We start from the raw sequence: 22,938 nt of genomic DNA, 5'->3' as shown, positions 1-22,938 counted from the left end.
TATATAAATCTGTTGGCATCCTTTTGTGCTGTAACTTGCTTTTGCAGTCTGAACAATATTTAGAGGTACCTATGATTTTGACAAAGTAATACATTATGGCTCTCCAAGCAAGTTTGCATAACACTTAACTTTAACTTAAAGTTAAAAGGAGGCATGTTGTTTTTTCAGTTTTGTTTTTCTGCTCTGCTATCCAGTAAAACTGGTGACATATTTTTTTAAAAAATTAAACTCATAATCTTAAATCGTAGGTAGCTATCCAATTCATAGTAATAAGAATTGGACTAGCATGGCACAATATTTGATTGTACAGCCGTCTGACTGAAAAGAACTAATGGTAACTTCCCAGGGGTCTTGAAGAAAAGAAGATATTGTAGTTAATCAGTGCAGCACAGAAGGAAGTCGTGATTCAAGTAAAGTGTGTGTGTGTGTGTGTGTGTGTGTGTGTGTATACACACTTGGAATCACATAAGTTTTACTCTAACAGCCTTGTGAAATTAGTACCTCAGAACCTTATAAAACGCACAGTAGGCTTCTATCAATCAAACAGAAGGTATTAATCTAAGAAATTTGCTGACATAAGGAAACATCAAGTGCTTGTTATTAAAGAGTGCCAATATTTTGTAGCTTCTCAAACTGGTAATAAAAGTACAAGTATGGAGTACATCACCAGGTTTAATAAAACCGGTAGTTCTTTTCAGTCTGACAGGATCAGAAATAAAACACAGATGAGCCACCAATAAATGACTAACCTAATATCAATCATTCTCTTGCTGCTATAATGCAAAAGCTAAGGACAGATTACATATTTATTTTTCTTCATAGTATGCAATATTTTTATGGCAGAAATGCAAGGCACTGCTGTGTGTATGTTTTATTTTCAGTGTCACTCTGCCTTGCTATCTTTATTAAGCCATAATGCGTAAAAGGATAGCTTTTAATAGTACCAAAAACGAATGCAAAAATTCCTAATTAAAGTTTACCTTACCAACTTAAGGGATGTATATTTATGGTACTGCATAAAGACAGTTCTGCCACCTACCATATTCCATGGCACACACTGCAATGGGGGCAGAAATACAGAGGCCTGGAAAGTCTTTTCCTCAGAAAAAATCTACGTGTACCATGTGAACAGAGGGAAGGGGACAGGTACTGAAAAGAGTTACTAGCCCAAGTTATGTTTTGCATTTGCCACATTAATGCTTATATATAAGATACACAGAGATAGACTCACCTCCCATTTATCTATTAAGATCCACCACAAATTTGCAGGGTATTTTGTTTCTTAGGCTGAAATAAGCTCTACCCATTTGCATTCCCTCCCCCCCCCAAAAAAAAGTGCTGGTTGAAGGTTTTACTGCAGTAGCCGCACAGAGAGGAGGGTCATGAGGCAGGGCACAGCTGTGCCCATGAATGAAAATGCAGATGTGCCAGGCAACTTGATGCTCAAGTGGCAGCACACGATATGACAGAGAGTAGCTCCTCACTCTAAGCAGAATAAATGAGACTGAAGAAATAAGTAATATTAGAAGAACTCAGTTTCTAGTTGGTTATTTGAAGTCTGCCTTCAAGGCTATGGCCCCAGCTACACTTTTATGTTATTATAGTGGTAGTCTATTTGATCAAAGTAGCATGGAGCATAGAAGTCACATTTTCCCCCTCATGACAAGGCAGCCCCACCTTAAAAGTGCCACAATTTATCCTTCTCATTCTTGTTTGAATAAAGTACTAAATAAACATTCACAAGAAATTAAACACCACAAGTGCATAAAAGTGAGGGAAAGTACCCTAATTAATTGCTAGTAAATAAGAACAACTCTACAAATCAAAGCTCTGAAATGCAGTGTAAAAACAGGAACAATGCAGATTTACTATGAAATATGCATTCTGCTCTAACATAAACAAAAGAAAAAACAAGGATGGCACCATTTTAAGACTGTGATTACTCTAGATAGATATTGTGTGACTTTTATTAGTAGAAATTATTATTTCAAGTTGGTCATAAAACAAGTTCTAAAAATGTTGGCATAGTGACTAATTAGGATATAGCTTAAGAAACAACTGCAGAATTTCTGTCAGTGGCTACTTTATCATACAGTGGATAGAAAACAATTCGAAAACTAAAGCCTCCTGGCTGAAGTTAGCCATCGCACAACCCCAAAGTGTGTCAAGTGTTATATGGGAAACAGGGTTTAACCTGGTTGACAAAAATTGTATTAACTATATTCTGAATACCACAGAAGTAAATGTGTTTCACATTGCTGTTTATCACTTCTTTATTACCAGCTCTTGTACTGTAAGCTTCTCAAAGTCTTGCAGCTTATATACTAGAAAGCCTATTCACCTCTCTTCATTCCACCAGCCTCAAACAACTCTTCATTGAAGCTGATGAAGGAAAGCAATGCTCATCCAACACAGATCTAGTTCCAGCCTTTACAATCCCTTGACTCATCTCCATTACTGCTGTTGAATTTCTGCTACTGTTTTAACTGCTTTTTCTGGTCACGGGGTGGGCTATATTGCATTTGCTGGTATACGTGTCTGCTTGGTCTACTATGGGATCCAATTAATAGCCTCAGCTTCTTCATGAACTCACACTGAAGGAAACCCTCAGCCAGCCCCAGGTATGATTTAGCAACACCAAAATCCATACTACAAGTTGATTTTTAATAGCATTACCTCTGTTTGACAAATGTGTCAATGTGGTATAGAAAGCTAAAGGTAAAGGACCCCTGGACGGTTAAGTCCTGTCAAACTTGACTATGGGGTACGGCGCTCCTTTCTCATCAGGCCAAGGGAGCCGGCATTTGTCCACAGACAGCTTTCCAGGTATGTGGCCAGCATGACTAAACCGCTTCTGATGCAATGGAACACCGTGATAAGTGCCAGAGTGCATGGAAACGCTGTTTACCTTCCCACTTCAGCAGTACTTCTTTATCTACTCACGCTGGTATGCTTTTGAACTGCTAGGTTGGTAGCTGGTATAGTATAGTGGTTAAAGTGTCAGAATAGGATCTAGGAGACCAACCTTGAAATCCCACACTCAGTCATGAAGCTCACCTTGGGCCATTCATTGTCTCTTAGCCTAGCTAACCTCACAGGGTTGTTGTGAGGATAAAATGGAGAGTGGAGAGATCCATGATGTACACTACTTTGAGATCCTCGAAAGAAATGTGGACTATAAACATAACAAATAAAAATTAGGTTGCAGCAACAGAAACCACTTTTTGCCACTACAGCTGAGAATAAATATTTAGAGAGGTACTGTCTTCCTGACAGTAAGAGCTGTTCGACAGTGGAATTTGCTGCCAAGGAGTGTGGTGGAGTCTCCTACTTTGGAGGTCTTTAAGCAGAGGCTTGACAACCATATGTCAGGAGTGCTCTGATGGTGTTTCCTGCTTGGCAGGGGGTTGGACTCGATGGCCCTTGTGGTCTCTTCCAATTCTATGATTCTATGATTCTAAATCAGAATGATCTAATTAACCATGTTTAATTTCCATTGACTTCGGTCAGAAAAATCATAAAGATGAGTAAATCTAGGCAGGGCAGTGGTTAAGACTGCCCTGTATGAAACAAAAAAGATGAACTAAAATCTGTCACACTTTATCTTCCTAGCTTCTAAAGAAACTTTGCAATCATGACATATCATCATGCATTATTGCATTTAAGTAAGAAATAGTTGTTTATAGGTGATAGCATATGTTTCCAAGAAGTTTACTGATGGCAATCTTTCATATATAATACATATAATAGAGTATATGATTTCATAATCATTTGTACTAGGTGAAAATATAGTGAACCAAAACATCTAACAGTCATATAATATATTATGTAAATAAAGTAGAAAATATTGGCTAGCAGGTTATTAAAGTTATTTTTTCATTAATATTTGAAAACCATTATTTAATTTCTTTCATGCAAGGTTGGCAAGGGCAGCTATACATGAAACAAGTAAGAGAAAGAATATTTATTTTGAAATTGATAAGTCCCCATCAAATACAGACTATAATCAACATTTTTGTCCTAAGGAATAAGGATATAATTTCATGATTGCTTAAATTACATCATGGAAGAAATGGTTATTGCAGAGTACATGCATTTAAAGTGCATGTTAAAACTGCTAATTAGACTTGCTTGTTTAATATATTGCTTTGTTTATTTCAGATGCTTTGCCTATCGATTCATTCTAAACATTAAAACTGAAAGAAGCAACAAACGTATATTAATGATCTTCAGTTCTCATGAAGAAGTATGAACCTAGTCAGAGGACATAATGCATAAACCTCTGAAAAGTTTTTTTAATAATAATAAAAATGATTAGTAATCCAAAGTACTGATGAAAATCAGCCTTCAGATGTCATTTTCCCCTTTAGATTGCAAAATGGGAGGGATGCAGAACAGACTTGGTATATTACTCAAGTGAGCAAGCAAACTGCAAGATTATGAGTGTGTTCACATTACCTCCGAGTGTAGTGCATTCACAGATCTTGCCCCACCCTCAGCTGTTCACATCAGCACAGCTTCAATTAGTTGATGTTTGTGTACCCACCAGGGCAAGTTGATGAGGTGAACATGTCTTTACCCTCTGCAAAGGTGGTCAAACCTTGGCCACAGGTGAACTACTAATGGCGTAAGGATGCCGATAGGTGTGAAACTGGTTTGAGAAACAATGCATTAAATAGTAGCATCTTATAACAAAGTACAGGATACATATGCATTGTGAACAACGTCATGTGAACAAGGATTAAAAACCCAGAACTGGAAACATGAACAGGAGTGTGAACATAGCCTAACAGTGCACATGCCTACACATACATCTTGTTACTGGTGGGGTGCAGAGGATTTAGGATGGAGCCTATTTGCCACTACACCAGCTTCAGCCAGTGAGGGAAACGACCTGTAGGAACTTATTGCCTGCTTGGGTCAAGATGAGGTCTTGGCAAATGCAGACTGGTGAAGAGGAGCACTACTGGGGATGGTTCAGCCATAGCAGAGACCTCAACTTTACCCAGGCAAGCAATAACCCCATCAGGAGGTTCTCCCTCTGGCAGTAGAAAATGCAAAGCCCCTAAATGGGATATTTTAGAGAACAAGCTGGCCGTTTGGCTCCAATGGGTTGTGAACCCCCCAAGCAGCCTGTTCCTTGTGTCCATCAGCTCCACCGGCCTGGAGATGGCACAGTGAAAACTCGGGGGAAACTGTCCCTATCTTCTGCCCTAGATGGTGTGAGTGTTGTATGTAGCAACGGATCTAGTGCCCTTCACCTCCCCAGCCCCTCACTAGGATTGCTCTATAATTTGCATATGAACCTCCCCTGACAAGAGTAAAGGGACTTTAATTTTGCAGAGGTTTATAGAAAGGCTCCATGGATCAAATAAGAATGGGAACTCTTGATCACATTATTCACTTCTGCCACTAGTGAAAGGGGCAGGAAAGTAGCCAGCAGCATCCAAGCTTAAGACTTGCTTGTAAGGTTGCTCTGTGCAACCCTGGTGGGGGTATGATGCCTTACAAGACCCTCTAGTACTTAGGGGGGAGGGAATTCTAAGCTGCAGTTGCAGTTGCAATTAAATGTGATCAGAGAATTACAGGATTCATAATAGACAATTGATCATAACTGATTTAAGCTCTTGTAAAGCTTGTGAAAGCAATGTATTTTGGCAAATGGCAACATGATAATATGTATGTCTGTCTGTATTTTGCTACGTTTAAGGATTCAAGAATACTAGGCTGAGCTCATACCATTACCATAGATTTTTAGTGTGCTTTCATTGTAAACTGCTTTGGAGTCAGATACAAGGGGTGAGAGAGAAGAGATTTCATTCTTGCATGAATATAAAGTTTTATGCTATTGCTGGATTTTACCATTTATTTTTGTATATGGTTTTAAATGTTAAGTATTGCAAATCATGCTATTAGTATGTTTTAGAAATAAACAGTTTTGCAAAACTCTTCTTGTAATTCCGATCCTTACTGACATCTCTTCATCCGGTGTTAGAGAAAATGACGACAAGCCATGGCTGTAATGCTGTGCACCCTTACTCGGGAGTAAGCTCCATTGAGATAAATGGGATTTAGGATTGATCTGTTCATTGCTTTTTGCCAACTAGGATTGCACAAATTTGGACTACAGGTAAATGAACTGAGAGAATAATCTTAGATAAGGGCAAAGCCTAAATGCCATTTCCACTGATGTCATTTTCATTATTTTGCATGCATGATTTTTATAATACTAGCTGGGTGTTACACCCTTTGCATATATAATGACTGACCTTGTTTTAACTGAAGACAGATAACCAAGCATTTTATAACTATCACCAGAGACTTTTAATATGGCATATTTTTACATTCTGTTTGCAATAATTTAGAGTTTCTCAAATCTGACCTTTTCACTTGGTATGGTAACTATTATGATGGAAGTGCAATTTGTTTAGAACTTGATTTTAACCATTTTACCGCCACTGTTTATTATGAAAAGCTCTACAATAAATGTCATCAATTGTTGGCCCACTGTTCAAAGACTTGGCAATCTGAAAGCAAGCTGGTATCTGTACATGTAATATGAAGTGTTGATCAAAGCGATGTAATCTGGATTTTATTAATACTGTTTAATGTATTAACATTGTTAAATCGTCTTCTTATATATAGTTTTGATTTTATCAATGTTCAATTTTATAATACTTGCTTTTTCTATGTTTTAGCAGTTCTTGCTTTTATTTGTAATCCATCTGTCAGGGGGAAAGGCAGGGTATAAATAAATAAATAAGAATAATATAGTTTATATGTAATTGAGACATGGAGGGGGAAAGCACTTTACAAGTTAATTGCTATCCTCTTAGGACTTTTCACAATGAAAAAGTTTCTGGGCATGTAAATTTACAAGCACAAATAAATTTCTGTTCAATACCAAAAAAGAAAGAGAAAAAACCTTGCTTTATTGATTTCTTGGAGCCAAAGCATTCAGAAGGCTTATGTGCCACTATGGAAAAGTAAAAGGGGAAAGAGCTCTTTGAAAAGCAATAAATGATTCTTTTATTTCCTATTCTTTTTCACTTGAGCTGCTATTACTTTGAAAGTCCTCTTACATTTTTAAGAATTATAAAGACACAACCTGTTTTTCCTCTGTCTATGTGTGTGTGTGTAAGGGGGGGTGCAAGGTAGGGGAGAGAGAATATCATGGGTTTATCATGTCCAGCATTATTCCTGGAAACCAAATAAATGTTTTTGGATTCCTTACGCTGGATTAATTCTATTGATTTCAGTGGAACTGCATCAGTGTAATTAATGGGTTCTCTTTTGAGACTCCTACATGTATGTTTGCATGTATGTATACTGTATTTGAAATGATATAGCACGAAAAGTCAAATGGACTTAAAACTTTTATACAGCAATATCTCAAATCTACTTTGTGTTATCTGTTCTCCTTTATATTAATAATAAAAAAACTTTACTGTAACTCTGTTGCTGAGAATTGCTATAATATTAATATTATATTAATATTACAGTGGTACCTCTGGTTATGAACTTAATTCGTTCTGGAGGTCCGTTCTTAAGTTGAAACCATTCACATCCTGGGGCAAGGTTCGCAGCCAGAAGCAGCTACTTCTGGGTTAGCGGTGCTCGTAACCTGAAGCGTTCCTAACCAGAAGTGTTTGTAACCAGAGGTACCACTGTACAGTCATACCTTGGGCTGAAGTAGCTTCAAGTTAAGTATTTTCGGGTTGCGCTCCGCGGCAACCTCGAAGTAACGGAGCACGTTATTTTCGGGTTGCGCTGCTCGCGCAGGCGCTCAAAAATGACGTCATGCGCATGCGCAGAAGCAGTGAAACACGACCTGCGCAGACACGCAGTCGCGTCTTACATTTACTTCAGGATGTGAACGGGGCTCCGGAACGGATCCCATTCGTATCCAGAGGTATCACTGTATTAAATTTCTATACTTGCCCTTATTTGAGGATCACAGGCCAGGTTACAATATAAGAACACAAAAATACACACCACGGTAACAAACAAAAACAATACCCCCACTCCCCACCACACACAGTATTAAGACACCATGTTCCTAGCCCTCATTTTCTGAAACAGAGAATTGTAGTATTGGCTCTGGGTAATAACAAGATCAGCATGAATACCAGGGATAAGTGGTCTCACTAGTAGGACACATCCAGTTGGTGTGGCTGTTTGAGTCTTGTTGCCAGCCTCATTTTTGTTTTGTTTTGTCATAATATGGATCAATTTTCCCAGACTGTGTAAATGGAGTTCCCAGGCTGCACCTTTGAATAGTTTTTCTAAGCCTTTGGCTCTGTAAATTTAGCCTGCCTCAGCAATCCTTGAGTGGTAAACCTGGAGACTTCACAAATAAAAGCATAAGGAGGTGCTACAGCTATAATATTTCCAGTGACCACTTGCCACTATCAGTAAGTTAGGAGCCAGCATCAAACACTTAAGTGCTAGCCCTGCAGAGATCTGAATAAAATATGCTAAGTTCTTAGGCAGAAGAGTGCTCAGGCACTTCAGATTTTTCCCAGCCCTGTCACTAAGTTCTGGAGGTAGAGTTAGCAAAGATCAAACTGACACACTCTATTAGCTTCCTTGAAGAGGAAGAAAAGAACATATAAAAAAGGAGCATTACAGGTGAGTGTAATTTTAATCAGTAAAATGCAAAAAAAGGTTGTGACTTTCTGATATGAAATAGTCCTTGACTTTCATAATTCTTAAGCACTTCCTTTTATCATTTTGCTGATGTATGTTCTATTTTAAAATCAGAAGGATAATGGATGTGCTTCTTCAACAGTAAATTGGGTTTTATATCAGAGACGTGTCAGCTTCACGACAGGTTGACCTGACAGTGGTCTTGCATTTGCAGCTCTCCTTCATGTCTGCTTTTCAAGGTGAGAGGGTCAGTCTTAAGAAAAGAGCAGAAGATTGCTTGATCCCCAAGGAAACATATTGGAGCCATAACAACATTTACTGCAAGCTATAATCATTTTATCTTCTTCTTAACAGCTTAAAAACAGAGATATGCTGCACTGTCACATGGATTTTTATTAATCAAGGGCAGTTAAAGTTTGAATGAATACCATAAATTAAAATATGGTTCCTGTTTCTAATGACTGCCCAATACGTGACAACTTTCAAAGGAAAATACACCACCTGCTACTATCTGTAATTAATGCCTTCGTTTAATATGGCACCTTTTTTAAAAAGAAAGCAAGCAAAAGGTCATTTCTCTCTTCTTTTGTTAACTTTAACAATGAAGATAGGAGATTGAAACATAATATACCATGCCAGAATAACAACATATGGCACAATCCTTCCCCTTTCAAATGTCAGTAAAGCCCACGACACATTTCTCTGCATGGGGTGAGGATCATCCTCAGGGATTCACTGAGGCCCCTTGTCCCTAGCAAATCTCTGCCAATGACACTGTTGTCCACGTGTAGTCTACATTAAGGAGGTCTGGTGAGGAATAGCTGCTAAAATGCTGTATCTGAAGGTATCACCTTACTGGCAATAGCCAGCTGCATTGAGTTGCACTTCCCACAGCTGCCGTCGCCAGATGACGACTGGCAAGGAAGAGCAGAGGCTTCAGTAGACAGTGTGCCAACTCCAGGGAGCCCATGTGTCTCTGCTCCCCTCAATCTTTGTTGGAAAGGGATTGGGTGCCCTCAGTATTGAGGGAGCCTGGCATGTGTCATGCGTGTCATACATTGCTCATCATAGCTTCAGCGGCCGGCTACTCCAGAGCCCTCAGCCTTCTACAAACGATGCGATGTTGCACTCACTTCGCTCACATGACATCCCACACACGCATCATGAAATGTTTTGATATCACAAGTGCATGACGTGCACCACTCGCATGACATCACACATGCACGCAGCATGCCAAGCCGCCCCAATACTGGGGACAACCTGGTGTCTCTGTCAGAAGAAGAGTCTCTGCAGCCATGGGAGGTGGAGTGTTGGCTAGAATCATTTTCATCACCAGAAGACTATGGTCAAGGCATACTCAGTAGAGATAACTCATGCTTGATAATGTGGTTGTTCACATTTGATGCTAGAAGTTAGAATATCAAATGCAAAGCTATACTTACATTGTAGCAAAAAGAGAGTGAAGTAAATTTTTTACACCTAAATCATTCAAATAATATATTCCGATTCCAACATTAGTACTTTAAAAAATGGCTAAAATGCCAATATAACAGAAGACTGGCCGAATAGCAATGATGGGAGGACAGGGAACTATGCAGAGCAGCCTAGTCCTTGTACAATGGTGGCTCTCTCAAGATTCCTTTCATTCCTCCTTTTTTCCTAGCTTTCATCAGTTACTGTCTGCCCAATTTTAAGCAACAACACAGGAACCACCACCGTTTGAGGTAAGATGAATCCGTAATTTGAAACTGAACTTTTGTAGGGAAGTGAATCAGCCATGCTCTGTTTTTTCATTCCTTTGGGCTGAAAAAGGACCTTCTACCTGTTTTAGCAAATGACTGACACTGTGCGTGTTTTTTCAATAATTTTATGAACTAATATATTAATGATACGTATTATGCTACTACTATAGCCTAGCCCTGTAGCCCAAATGTGGCCTAGAATTCTAAATATATAAATCTTAATTCAGTAAAATGAAAAACAAAACAAAAAAACAAGAGATTGAATATCTATCATCTTCAGTTTCAGGATGTGGTCAAAATACCCACATCAGAGAAGAATAATTCTTCCAATTAAAACAATATTACAGGCTACAAATTAACTACAATTGTAGAAGATTAAAAACATTTGAAAATTAATATATTTTAAAACAGAGATTAGAAGCCTTGCATATCATTATTAAGGTTGATGAAAACGATTTTAACAAAATTATTACTTTCAAGCTTTTATAATTTACTGAAAAAATTACCTTTGAGGATAAATTTTTCTCTAGATAACCTTTTAACTAAAAGGTTAAGTTCTTTAAGTGACAGTTGTTAAAAGTCTCTCCAGCCCTTTTTTATTATCTAAGCACTGCACACTGTGGTTATCACAGGCATGCATTTCATTTTCACATGCATTTACATTCAGATGTGTCCAATTTTTTTCTGGTAGGCAGTCCTGAAGAATAGGCTTTCAATCTCTCTGCCCCCATGAAAGATGATAACATATTTTGCATATAATATAAATTGTTTGTAATTATGCAGATTGGTAGACAATAATACCACGTCTCATTCATGCGATTGCTAGCAGGTGCTTTATCTCTGCACCTGCCAAACACCAGTAACGAAGGGGCAAAGGCATGCCTTCCTAACAATTTTTCACTGTCAGAGAAGATAGGATTCCTATACTGCCTGTGCAATTATCTTCTCTTCTCTAATACAGTAATTCATGTTAGAATGAAAGCAAGTTGGTTGGTACAGATGCCCATAGAGAGAGAGATAGTAAAATCAGCAAGTGGCCACCGAAAGGGAAACATTTTCTAGGGTTCGGCAGAGGTAAGACTCCCAATTTCTTAACCATGGTTAAAGAACTGAAAGCTGGTCCTAGAATTGTGTAATCTTACTCTACCCCAACTCCCAACCCAAACATTTATCACATTATGTCTCCTCACCTATACAATGGCTAAGGCTAAGCAGCACTCAACATTAAGCAGTGATCTGAAAATAGTTTTGAACCGTGTTTCAAATCCCTGATTAACAGCAATCTCCAACTAGCATAAACCATATTTAAGATCGCTGCTGATCGTTTCAATCAAAGAATGGTGGAAAGACAGCAATGTCTAAGATGATAGCTGCTCTCCAGAGGGCCTGAAAGAGGAATGTTTGCAAATGTTACATGAGTCTAGATCTTCAAGGACACCAGGCAGAAGTGAGCTGCTAGTCTCACTGACCTTTCTAGAGTCAGGCTGCACAATATTCAATTGAAGAAAATTGGAGAGGCAGTTTTTCGAGGCAATTGTGGGTAATCGCCACAAGGGAGCACAAAATCCTGTACTGTGTGTGTTTACTCAGGCCATCAAAGAAGAAACCCTTTTCTCTGTACAAGAATTTAATACCAGAAAGATACCTTGAGGACAACATTTATCGTAAGGTAATAACTGAGAAAATTAGAAGCACTTGACTTCTGCCATGTAGCTCCAGGGACATTATGATTAATACATAATCTCTATAGCCTGTTGTTCAATTATTTTTTAATTCATTTGTTACCGAGGCCCTATTACTTAAGAAAGCAGGCCAAATCCGTCATAAAATTTGAGACAAAATAATGAACTCTCTCATTAGTATTTGTAATATAAGTCTCCAGTTTATGAAGCACTGTAACACTCTGTAAAATTTCAATGACTTAAACAAAAATATGTCATTCCATTTCTGCATCTGCCTATAGATATAGAATTCATTTTAAATGAAAGTACTGAAAGAAATATTTTAAATTGAAAATTATTTGGACTTTGTATTACTGGTGAAGGATTCAATAAATTAGGTCAGAGTGGACATTCACTATGCAGAGGTAAGAAGACCAAGAAGGATTAATGGAATCTGAAAATAAATATATAGACCAAATTTATGGATTATCCACACATATGAATTGTTAACATGTCACCATACTAGACTTACAAATTTATTCCTCTATGTTTTGCTTGATTTTTTATTACATTGTACTTAGGATTCCCTGGCATGTTCTCTGGATGTGTCCATTTGTTGTTGTTTAGACGTTTAGTCGTGTCCGACTCTTTCTGACCCCATGGACCAGAGCATGCCAGGCACTCCTATCTTCCATTGCCTCCTACAGTTTGATCAAACTCATGTTGGTAGCTTCGAGAACACTGTCCAACCATCTCATCCTTTGTCATCCCCTTCTCCTTGTGCCCTCAGTCTTTCCCAACATCAGCGTTTTTTTCCAGGGAGTCTTCTCTTCTCATGAGGTGGCCAAAGTATTGGAGCCTCAGCTTCAGAATCTGTCCTTCCAGTGAGCACTCAGGGCTGATTTCCTTCAGAATGGATAGGTTTGATTTCTTGCAGTCCATGGGACTCTCAAGAGTCTCCTCCAGCACCATAATTCAAAAGCATCAATTCTTAGGCGATCAGCCTTCTTTATGGTCCAGCTCTCACTTCCATACATCACTACTGGGAAAACCATAGCTTTAGTTATACAGACCTTTGTCGTCAGGTTAATGTCTCTGCTTTTTAAGATGCTGTCTAGGTTTGTCATTGCTTTTCTCCTAAGAAGCAGGCGTCTTTTAATTTCATGACTGCTGTCACCATCTGCAATGATCATGGAACCCAAGAAAGTAAAATCTCTCACTGCCTCCATTTCTTCCCCTTCTATTTGCCAGGAGGTGATGGGACCGGTGGCCATGATCTTAGTTTTTTTGATGTTGAGCTTCAGACCATATTTTGCGCTCTCCTCTTTCACCCTCATTAAAAGGTTCTTTAATTCCTCCTCACTTTCTGCCATCAAGGTTGTGTCAGCTCCAGGTCTTGTTTTTGCTGACTGTATAGAGCTTCTCCATCTTTGGCTGCAGAGAATATAATCAATCTGATTTCGATGCTGCCCATCTGGTGATGTCCATGTGTAGAGTCGTCTCTTGTGTTGTTAGAAAAGAGTGTTTGTGATGACCAGCTTGTTCTCTTGACAGAACCCTATTAGCCTTTGCCCTGCTTCATTTTGAACTACAAGGCCAAACTTGCCAGTTGTTCCTTTTATCTCTTGACTCCCTACTTTAGCATTCCAATCCCCTATATTGAGAAGAACATCCTTCTTTGGTGTCATTTCCAGAAGGTGTTGTAAGTCTTCATAGAATTGGTCAATTTCAGTTTCTTCAGCACCAGTAGTTGGTGCATAAACTTGGATTATTGTGCAGTTAAAAGGTCTGTGTCCATAACTAATCCTAAAGCAGCAATACCTGCCCTTGGGATCACCATATGTGGAAAGGTGCTGGATATTTAGCCAGCTTCTTAAAGCAGAGCTTTCCAAACTTTTTATATTGGTGACACACTTTTTAGACATGCATCATTTCACGGCACTGTAATTCAGTTTCACTAGCAAACCAGAGGCTAAACCAACCCCTTTCTAGCCCAAGGGAAAAAGCTCAACAATTTTGGGGGTTTCTTTAAAAAATTTTAAAAATTTCGGGGTGTCCTGGTTTTTGACTTTTTGAAATATAGCAACCCTAACTAAAGCCTACTTAAAGCCTTCATTGAAAAGAATGAAGTAGCACTACAGATGTGAGAAAAGCTTCTCATTCTGGGATAAGATACTCAAAGGACTGTTACTGAATTCAATAGAGTTGCAGGAATCAGGCCAGATATAACACTAACAAAGGCAAAGATTACTCAATAACAATTCACTTTTCATTTAAAATTATTCCCATTTAAAATAATCTGTTTTGATCACTGTTAGAAACTGGATGCCCAGGTACTGTTTCAAGTATATATGGCACCTTATCCACTGTATTTTTCCACTGGGTGGAAAACTCACAAAAGAAAGTAACACTTATATTTTATTTTCGTTTACTTCCATTTCCACACACCCCCAACATGTTAGCCAAGTACTAAAATTATATTAAGATTCTGCACTTTTCATAGCTTATTTTCTTTATAATAATTGTTGGCATCTCTCTGTTTCAGAAGACAATGGAGAAGTGCACCTTTAGGATGAAGTCAAGCTGTTAGAAAGTTGCAGCACCTGCTGTCACTGTAGAGACCAGTGTAGAGGAAGAGACATGCTTTGTTGCAGCTGGGGCAGATGAAGGCATCCGGTTGTGCTGCCGCAGATATACCACAGTGTTTCTTCTCCCTTCACTCCTCCCAGCGGTCATTTCTCCTCTGGTCACTGCTATGGATACACATCTTGACTGCCTGTCCCCAGGCACTGCAGTCATCTGCATGGGATTCCCACATAGCATGGTTGATGTCACCAGCCTTCATGTCCCATTTGCAGACATCTTTGCAACACAGAGTTGGTCTGTCCACAGTCCTAGTCCCTGAAGCCAGCTCCTCATAGAGCATGTCCTTGGGATCCCCCCATCTTCCATTCTGTGGGTTTGACCAATCCAGTGTAGCTGTTGCCGAGACAGGAGTGCGAACATGTTGGGAATGTGGGCTTGTGAGAGTGTTACCGGTGTCAGCCGTGAGTTTAATTCTCTGACACAGGTTTGGCCAGTAGTCAATGGCAAATTGTCTTGCAATCCATTGGCACTCCACTGGGCATATTGCCTTGCCTTTCTCAGTGTAGCAAGTGCCTTTTCACAGGGTGCACACTTGTAGTTCACAAGAGCCTCACACTTTGCAGCAATAACAAGCTCCATGTCCTTTATGCCAGCCTCAAACCAGTTGGGGATCTGTTGCTCTCTTTTGCCAAAGTAGGACATAGCTGTGTTGTGGGTTGCCTCTTTGATGTTGTCCTACCTTGCTTCAACACCTATCTCTGAAGCGGTTCAATAGAGCATGTTCGACAAAACCAGAGCAGCATTCACAAATTTGAAGCATGGATGTTCTGGTGGTGTTGCTTCAAGGCCACACTTTATGCGTTGTACTATGGGCCCTCTTTGGCTGGAGATGGATCTTGCTTGCCACCAGGGAGTTATCCATGTCTCAGTCGGCACTACGGTAGCTCTGTGTAACACGAGCACAGTTCGGTGCTGATAGCCTGGTGACAATCACGTCCAACTGGTGTCAGTGACAGCAAAGTTAAACTTATCTACATCCAGTTTATCACACTATGCTTACCAAGTCCCACATATCAATACTTCACTATTTGAGAAGATATTAATCTTCCTTGACAAAAGTAATCTAGAATCTGGTTGACAAATTGTGGCCTTTGTCCTATTTTATTTTATTTTATTTTTATTTTGCAAAATTTGGTTAACTCTGTAGAATGAACCTTAAATAACTATATAAAATCTTACCTGCATTTTAGCTGCCTTAGTGAAGCAATTTTATAGCATGGATCATTTGCTAATAGTTTTAAGCAGTCATACCTTGGGGGAGGACAGTATACCAGCAAACTTGAAATTTTCTTCTACTACAAAATACCATCTTAGTCTGAACTTTCACTCCTTCATCATCTAACATCTAATTATTTCAGTCTTGGAAAGTCACCAAAAAAGCTGAGAGAATGCCATCTTCAGCACCACATAATTTCATTGCTGACATTCTGAATTCTTCACAGTAGGGCTTGAGACATGGTTCCCCTTACTAGAGCTGGCACTGAGAAAAAGGGCTTATTTTGTTAGACCAATGCTAGCATTTAATGCCAAAGACCATGATGTATGCTAACTTCCATCATTTCTTCCTCAGACATCTGACAGAAAGCCAAACCAATTCCAGTGAGAATATTCATTCATTTCAAGCTACTCTGAGAACTGAGGTGGACAAATATGCCTCAAGAGTATGCAACAGTAGGGTTCCACAAATTCAATTATACCCTTCAGTTATGCACTTAAGCTACTGTGAAGCACTATGATATACAATGGACTTCCAAACTAATTCTGTGCCACTAATATTACACTGTACATGCTAAATATGAATAACATTGCTGCCAAACTCCAAGCGTCTCTATTTCCAAGGGACGTCTCTGATTTAGAGAAGCCATCCAGGTTTCTGATTTGATCCCAGAATGTTCCACTTTTCCTCAGGATATCCCTATTTTCACTGGAGAAATGTTGGAGGGTATGAAGTTATTCGACCCACAAGCCATCTGAAGGCATTCCTGTACAGTGCATGCTAGAGTTGTGGATGTGATCCATGTGGGATGCACATTCGCAACCCGCAGCGTTCGCAACTCACAGCGGCGCATCTGCGCACACGCACGTTGCGATTCGGTGCTTCTGCACATGCGCAAAGTGTGATTTAGCGCTTCTGCACATGCACGACCCCCGAAACCCAGAAGTAAACTGTTCCGGTACTTCCTGGTTTCAGCGGGCCCATAACCTGAAAAAACACAACCTGAAGCGTCTGTAACCTGAGGTATGACTGTATAGGAAAGGTTTTTAATGTTCAATGTTTTATTATGTTTTTCTATATGTTGGATGCTGCCTAGAGTGGCTGGGGCAACCCAGTATGGGGTGTAAATAGTAAAATTATCATTATGGAATGGGACATCCCTATTTTAATCAGATAAATGTTGCAGAAATGTTCATTGCACAAATAGAATTGTGCTACACCTCAGCTCTTAGACTGGGCTTTTAGTAAAAAAAAAATGTATGTGTAGCAACCCATTGCTGTGTAAGTAATCTAGCTGATCGAGGCCACTAAAGAACCGAGGAGGATTAACTAAAGAACCGAGGAGGAGAAATGAAGGAGATCTTGATTGTGTGTGTTAAGGCATATAGCTCACCCAACCCCAGATATGACTACTTACAAGTTACACAATTCATACAGATTACATGTTATTGCTGATACCCAGAAATTTCCTTAAAATCTTCTGCAGCGATAAATTTTTGCATTTATCACTTTAAACACACTTCCATTTTATCTAGGATGTGTTCACTACTAGAACTATCAAATAGTAATACTTCTACCACAAACACTAGTCTGTGAAAGCTACAGAGCTTCATTGATTGTACAAATAGGCTATTTTTGGGGGGAGGAGGTCAAACTATTATTTATGACACTTGGTCTTGCAGTCTCACTTAAAATTGTTTTAAAAGCCTCTCTTTTCCTCCCCACACTAAGCAAAGCAACAACAACAATCCGTAATATTTCAGATATCAGTTTAGTTGGTGAAATAACATGTTGGAAAGGCTTTTAGCTAAAGTAAAGCCTGACAATCTGGCAATTTGTTCCACTTTTATAAATAAGAACTCTGGCCTTTTGACTCAAAAAGGAAAACATCATTATATATGGTTCAGCTTGGCCTCATTTTCTACACATTTGTTCAAAAAACTTTACACATAATTGCCGTGGTCAAAGAGGGCAAGCCTTGCTCCTATACTTCTTCATATTTGATAATTCACACTGACCAATCTTGGCAGTCATTTTTTCAAAGCATAAACCAAGGGGCCAACATTAAGTACAAGACATGTCTTGCCCCCTAGTCTTGCTGGTGTCAAGATGTAAGTGCACGGTCAGTCAAGGCTGGTCCATTAGGACCAATGGAACACTGCTCCATCGAACTCAGCCTGCCCTCAGTCAGTGCCCACCTGCCTGTCTACTTACTTGCAATCAGCTCAGGATGGGGGGGGGGGACGGGGACGGACAACGACGACTACCTGTCAGCTCCCTCCTTCTTAGTCTTAATGTTGTCCTTGTAGAACTCAGCAGGGAAGAGGGTAGGGACAAAAGAACAACTAGTTGGCTCTACCTGTCATTGGCTCTAGCATCACCTACCACTGCTGGTCTCGCTACATCCTGCCCTACCAGCTCCAATGAGCACCAGCCACCACTGCTGTCAGCAGGTCCTTGATCTGTAAAGGCAGGAGTTCAGCTAGCACACCATCGCTTTGCTGAATCTCCTTTGCTACCTGCTCAGCAGGAGTCTTACTCTGCTGCACATCAAACTGGGGAGGAGGGTAGTGAGAACTGAGGATGAACAAGTTAACCTTTAAATGTGCATTTTAAAGTTGTAGGTACTAAAAATTTTATGGCAAAAACTTGGATTGGATGTTTTGTTTACTGCATGGGCATTGGAAAAACCAACTACTTACACACACATGCTTCACCCTTCAGAAATGTTTGCTGTCACATTTAAAAACTTATCACTCCAGCATGAGGGCTAAAAATATACTGTTAAGCTACAACTTGATATTCCCTGAATTTTTACTGTTAACCCTAATTCTTGCCAAGCTAGGAGTGGTAGACGCACAAGTGGGCCCATACAAGGGATACAGCCTCTAATCTCCCCAGCTGCTCAGACCTGTGATATGGTCTCTTTAGAGGGTGTGGAAGGTCAACTTTGACTTCAGCTCACAGTGCCTCCATGCCACAGCCCAAATAGTTGTAGATGTGGTCTGGTCAGAACTGGCTCAGCGTGGTGGCAGCTGGCTACCTGATACCCTCCCTCCACTGTTGTATAAAGAGCAGAGGTAGCCAAGGGAAGGGAGGCAGAGAGTGGCTAATAGTCTACATGAACGAGGTCAGTCCAAAGTGGAAGGATGTGGACCACTGGGGCACTATCTGTTGCAGAAGGACCATATTTCATCCCAATGTTGAAACTAGCAAAACAACTAGTGGCAAGGACTGCAAATTCCAGGAAAAGGACACCCATTGAGAGTCAGAAACTGAGAAGGGAGAAATAATGTATTGTGGAAGCTTTAAGCACCAAACTGGTTTGCTTTACGTAAAGTCAGTTGAAACTGTTACATAATTAAAAGACAGGTGTCTGCAATGAACTGGGCTTCTTGACTGAGGAAAAACATACACCCTCTATGTTATGTGATGAAAGATTTGACTGAAGGACTTCTTTTCTATGAAGGAGCAGTATCTCACAAAGGGGTATACCACTTGACCTGCTCTATTTTTTCATAACTGGTCTAGCAGGTTTTCCTGTAATTTAATGTGTTACCTGTATCTGAGGTAACCTAAAGCTTCTTACCAAGCACACAAGCACTCTTTTCTATAATGCAAGGCACCTGCAAGTGGTATCTTTAAGGCTCTTAGCAAGTTGTTCACCTGCTATCTCTTTGCTGGTGGCAATTGACGGAATTTAGTAAAATCAGTACACTTCTGCTTTGTGTTTATGAATGTGCATGCCCACACACTGAAATAAGATTACAATATTAAAGCTATGTCTATTTTTTAAACTGGAATTCTGAAACCTACATCACTATAGGAGAGATATTTGATTCTTTGTTGTCTTCTGATTTCTTACAACTACTTGGCATCAATGTATCTATTTAAAAGGCCAGAAACTATGTACTTTACTGTGTTCATTGCTTAGACCAAAATAGTTAGCAGATGCAGGGTTTAAGTAGGCAATTTAAGCAGCATGCCTTCAGCATACTGAGCACCTAAATGGACCCTTTTGAGAAAATACTTTGTTTGGCATGTATTTTATCTATTAAAAATGCAGTTATTAGTGAACGGTAAATTATTAAGCAAAAACAATGTAACCATCCTCTCAAACATAAAAACTTACAGCAAACTGCTTGCATCAATGTTAACTTTGTCCAAGGATTCTACTATTACTAGAAGAAACTATTAATTGTCTCACAACATTTAGCCTCTACAGTATTTTTCTCAAGGAATATACAGCAGGTTGTTTTTTTCTAATGCAAAGAACACTATTGGTTACTGAACAATATCTTTAGTTTTCTGGCATTACAGTCAATCTCACGTTATTATAATAATTATATAATTCATTACACTCAGAGTACCCATTAAAACATTATGAAGTCACACTGCTGGCAGAGGAGCAAGGTGGGTGAATGTACTATTACAAAAATGGGGTAAGAGACGCTATCGCCCATAATAACTTGCTGTCCCAGAGCTGTTAAAAACAGGCAGTGCAGGCTTGGGGAATCTCAGTATTTGGAAACTATTATAAGATTCCTTCAAGGCCCCTTTCAATTCTGCAAACTTCCCTCCAAGGACTTGGTTTTTGAAATATTTCCAGCTCTGCTCTGAAGCTTCTCTTTGGCTAAGGCATCAAATCATCAACCCATTTGTAACAGGAGTCCTATTAAAGTCAAAGAGACTGCTATAAAATTGATAGATGGCAAACTGATACTTATAGCTGCAAATCACATACTTCAAAATAGTCTCATTGACTTCAGTGATACTACTTCGGAGGAAGTGGCTGAATAGAATAGAATAGAATAGAATAGAATAGATTCTTTATTGTCATTACACAAGTGCAACATTGTACAAAGTGCAACGAAATTGGATGCCATCCCTTAAAACATCAAAAGCAAAACAACAACAACAACCAAACAAACCACATTCCAGCCACACCCACACCACACCCATCAAACTCCCAGGTCACACTATCGAGTTACAGCATTCAAAAAGGCCACAGCTCTTGGATAGAAACTGTTTTTCAGTCTATTTGTCTTTGACTTGATGTTTCTATATCTCCTGCCAGAAGGCAGTAGTGCAAACAGACCGTGTCCCGGGTGAGATGAATCCTGCAGGATGTTATTTGCTTTCCTAAGACAACGGGAACCGTACAGTTCTTCCAAAGATGGGAGAGGATGACCAATAATCCTACACATAACATATGTGCAGGGGGTGCAACCTACACATAACTCTGCACACAGCAGCCTTTACTCAATAATGTCCTGCCATCAAGAGCATTGTCCTATGCTTTTGCTTATGATGCCATGCCTTCAGCAGCTACAATGTTTCTCTTCCAAATAGAGTAGGCATAAAAATTAGTTTCACACCTCACATAGAGTGTCTCAACCAGAGGCCCTTGATTTTTATATGAAATACACATACATGAATTCTCAAATGTCTTTGCAATACAGGGGCAGGATCCTATTCAAAGAAGTGACTCATACAGGGTAAGGTGTGATGGGTGGGGTTTGCTGGAGATAAGAGATGAACAAAGATGACAGGACAGGCTGTTTCTGAATTGCATACTACACTGCAAACCTGCACAGATTTATCTGGGGGAAAGTCCCACTAAATTTAGTAGGGCTTGTTTCATATAGAAACATCCTGTAAGTGCTACAGAAAATATTATTTTTATTTTTAAATTTTTCTATGCCATCCTTCTTCCCAAAGGAGCCCAGGTTAACAGAAGAGATGGTGATGTACTGCACATGGGCTAGAGAGTGAGTCTCACTGAAATAGTAGGACTTACTTTTGAGAAAAGAGTAGGCTCAAACAATAATTTAGCCAATCCTATGCAGGTCTACTCAGAAGTAAATATTCTGCAATGGAATTTACGCCTAGGTAAATGTTACAAGCCTGCAGCCTAAGGCCTGTAAACACACTACAGTGTAAGCCCCATTGACCCATTGACTTTCTGAGTAAACTTGCCTACGCTTGCACAGTTATTCTCTACACTTTGTTCAAAATATTAGAATGTTTGAATGATCACATCTACATCAATGACTCTTCCTAAATGCAAGCAGTAGTTTGCCAAACTTTGTGAAAGTGTAGTTTAAGCCTAAAAAATTGATAATCCTAAAAACAACCAGAATAGCAATCCCTGTGAAAAACAGAATTCTGTGGGCTCAAGGGAAGATTTAAAAACAATGTTTGTGGTAACACACAGGGGAAGTACTGATTTACAAGTTTTGTCCTGATATCTACAGGTCTATAAGGTGGCATACAAATTTAATAAATAATAATAATAGAAGTTAAACAAGGCCCACAGCTCCAGCCTATAAGCAGTGAGATTTGAAAATAGAAATGATTCTAATTAAAACCAGAGAAAGAAAAGCGGCTTTGGCCATAGATCTAAATTATTATAGCTGTTGCAGGTGAGGTGATTTCCCAAATATTTGCCGTCACTTTATAGCAACAGTTGAAACAGTATGGTGTGGTGGGATATATTATGATGACAGGAGATTATGTATATATACAGGGCCGGATTTAGGTTTGATGAGGCCCTAAGCTAATGCGGCCCTTTATAAGTCCGGCTGTCCTTTGTCAACAACAAATTGTCGCTTTTTTGTGTTGAATATATGCTATATGGCAATTTATGGACCTAATATGTATCTAAAGCCATTTGCCACTGTTGCTGTATGTATGTATGATTTATTTTATTTGTTTTTTTATCTTATATTTTGGAAATGTACATCCAGTGTTTTTTCCTTTAATTTTTTTGGGGGCCCCAAGAGAGTGGGGCCCTAAGCTATAGCTTGTTTAGCTTGTACGTAAATCCTGCGCGCGCACACGCACACACACACACATATATATACAGTGTAGACTGATTAAAGTGTGGCTTAAATGGCATTGCCCACCGTAGTGGGTGACGTTCCTTTGGAGGAAGGTGTGTGCAAATGATGCCCAGGCGCACTTTGCCCAGGCTGGCCCTTCCCCACCTCTCGCGAACGAGTTTGCAGCCCCTTCCTTCCCG

The 22,938-nt window shown here is 39.5% G+C and overlaps 1 protein-coding gene across 2 annotated transcripts in view; it reads right to left on the bottom strand.

Annotated features, from left to right (window-relative positions):
- PACRG (parkin coregulated) overlaps window positions 1-22,938 on the bottom strand; it is a 222,065-nt gene that overhangs the window by 198,653 nt on the left and 474 nt on the right. The gene's annotated exons all lie outside the window — the stretch shown is intronic.

This window comes from Podarcis bocagei (genome assembly GCF_964188305.1).
Source record: "Podarcis bocagei genome assembly, chromosome: 3".
NCBI classification, from domain to species: domain Eukaryota; kingdom Metazoa; phylum Chordata; class Lepidosauria; order Squamata; family Lacertidae; genus Podarcis; species Podarcis bocagei.
Note: the sequence above shows the minus strand (reverse complement) of the source record. Positions and strands in the feature narration are given on the sequence as shown.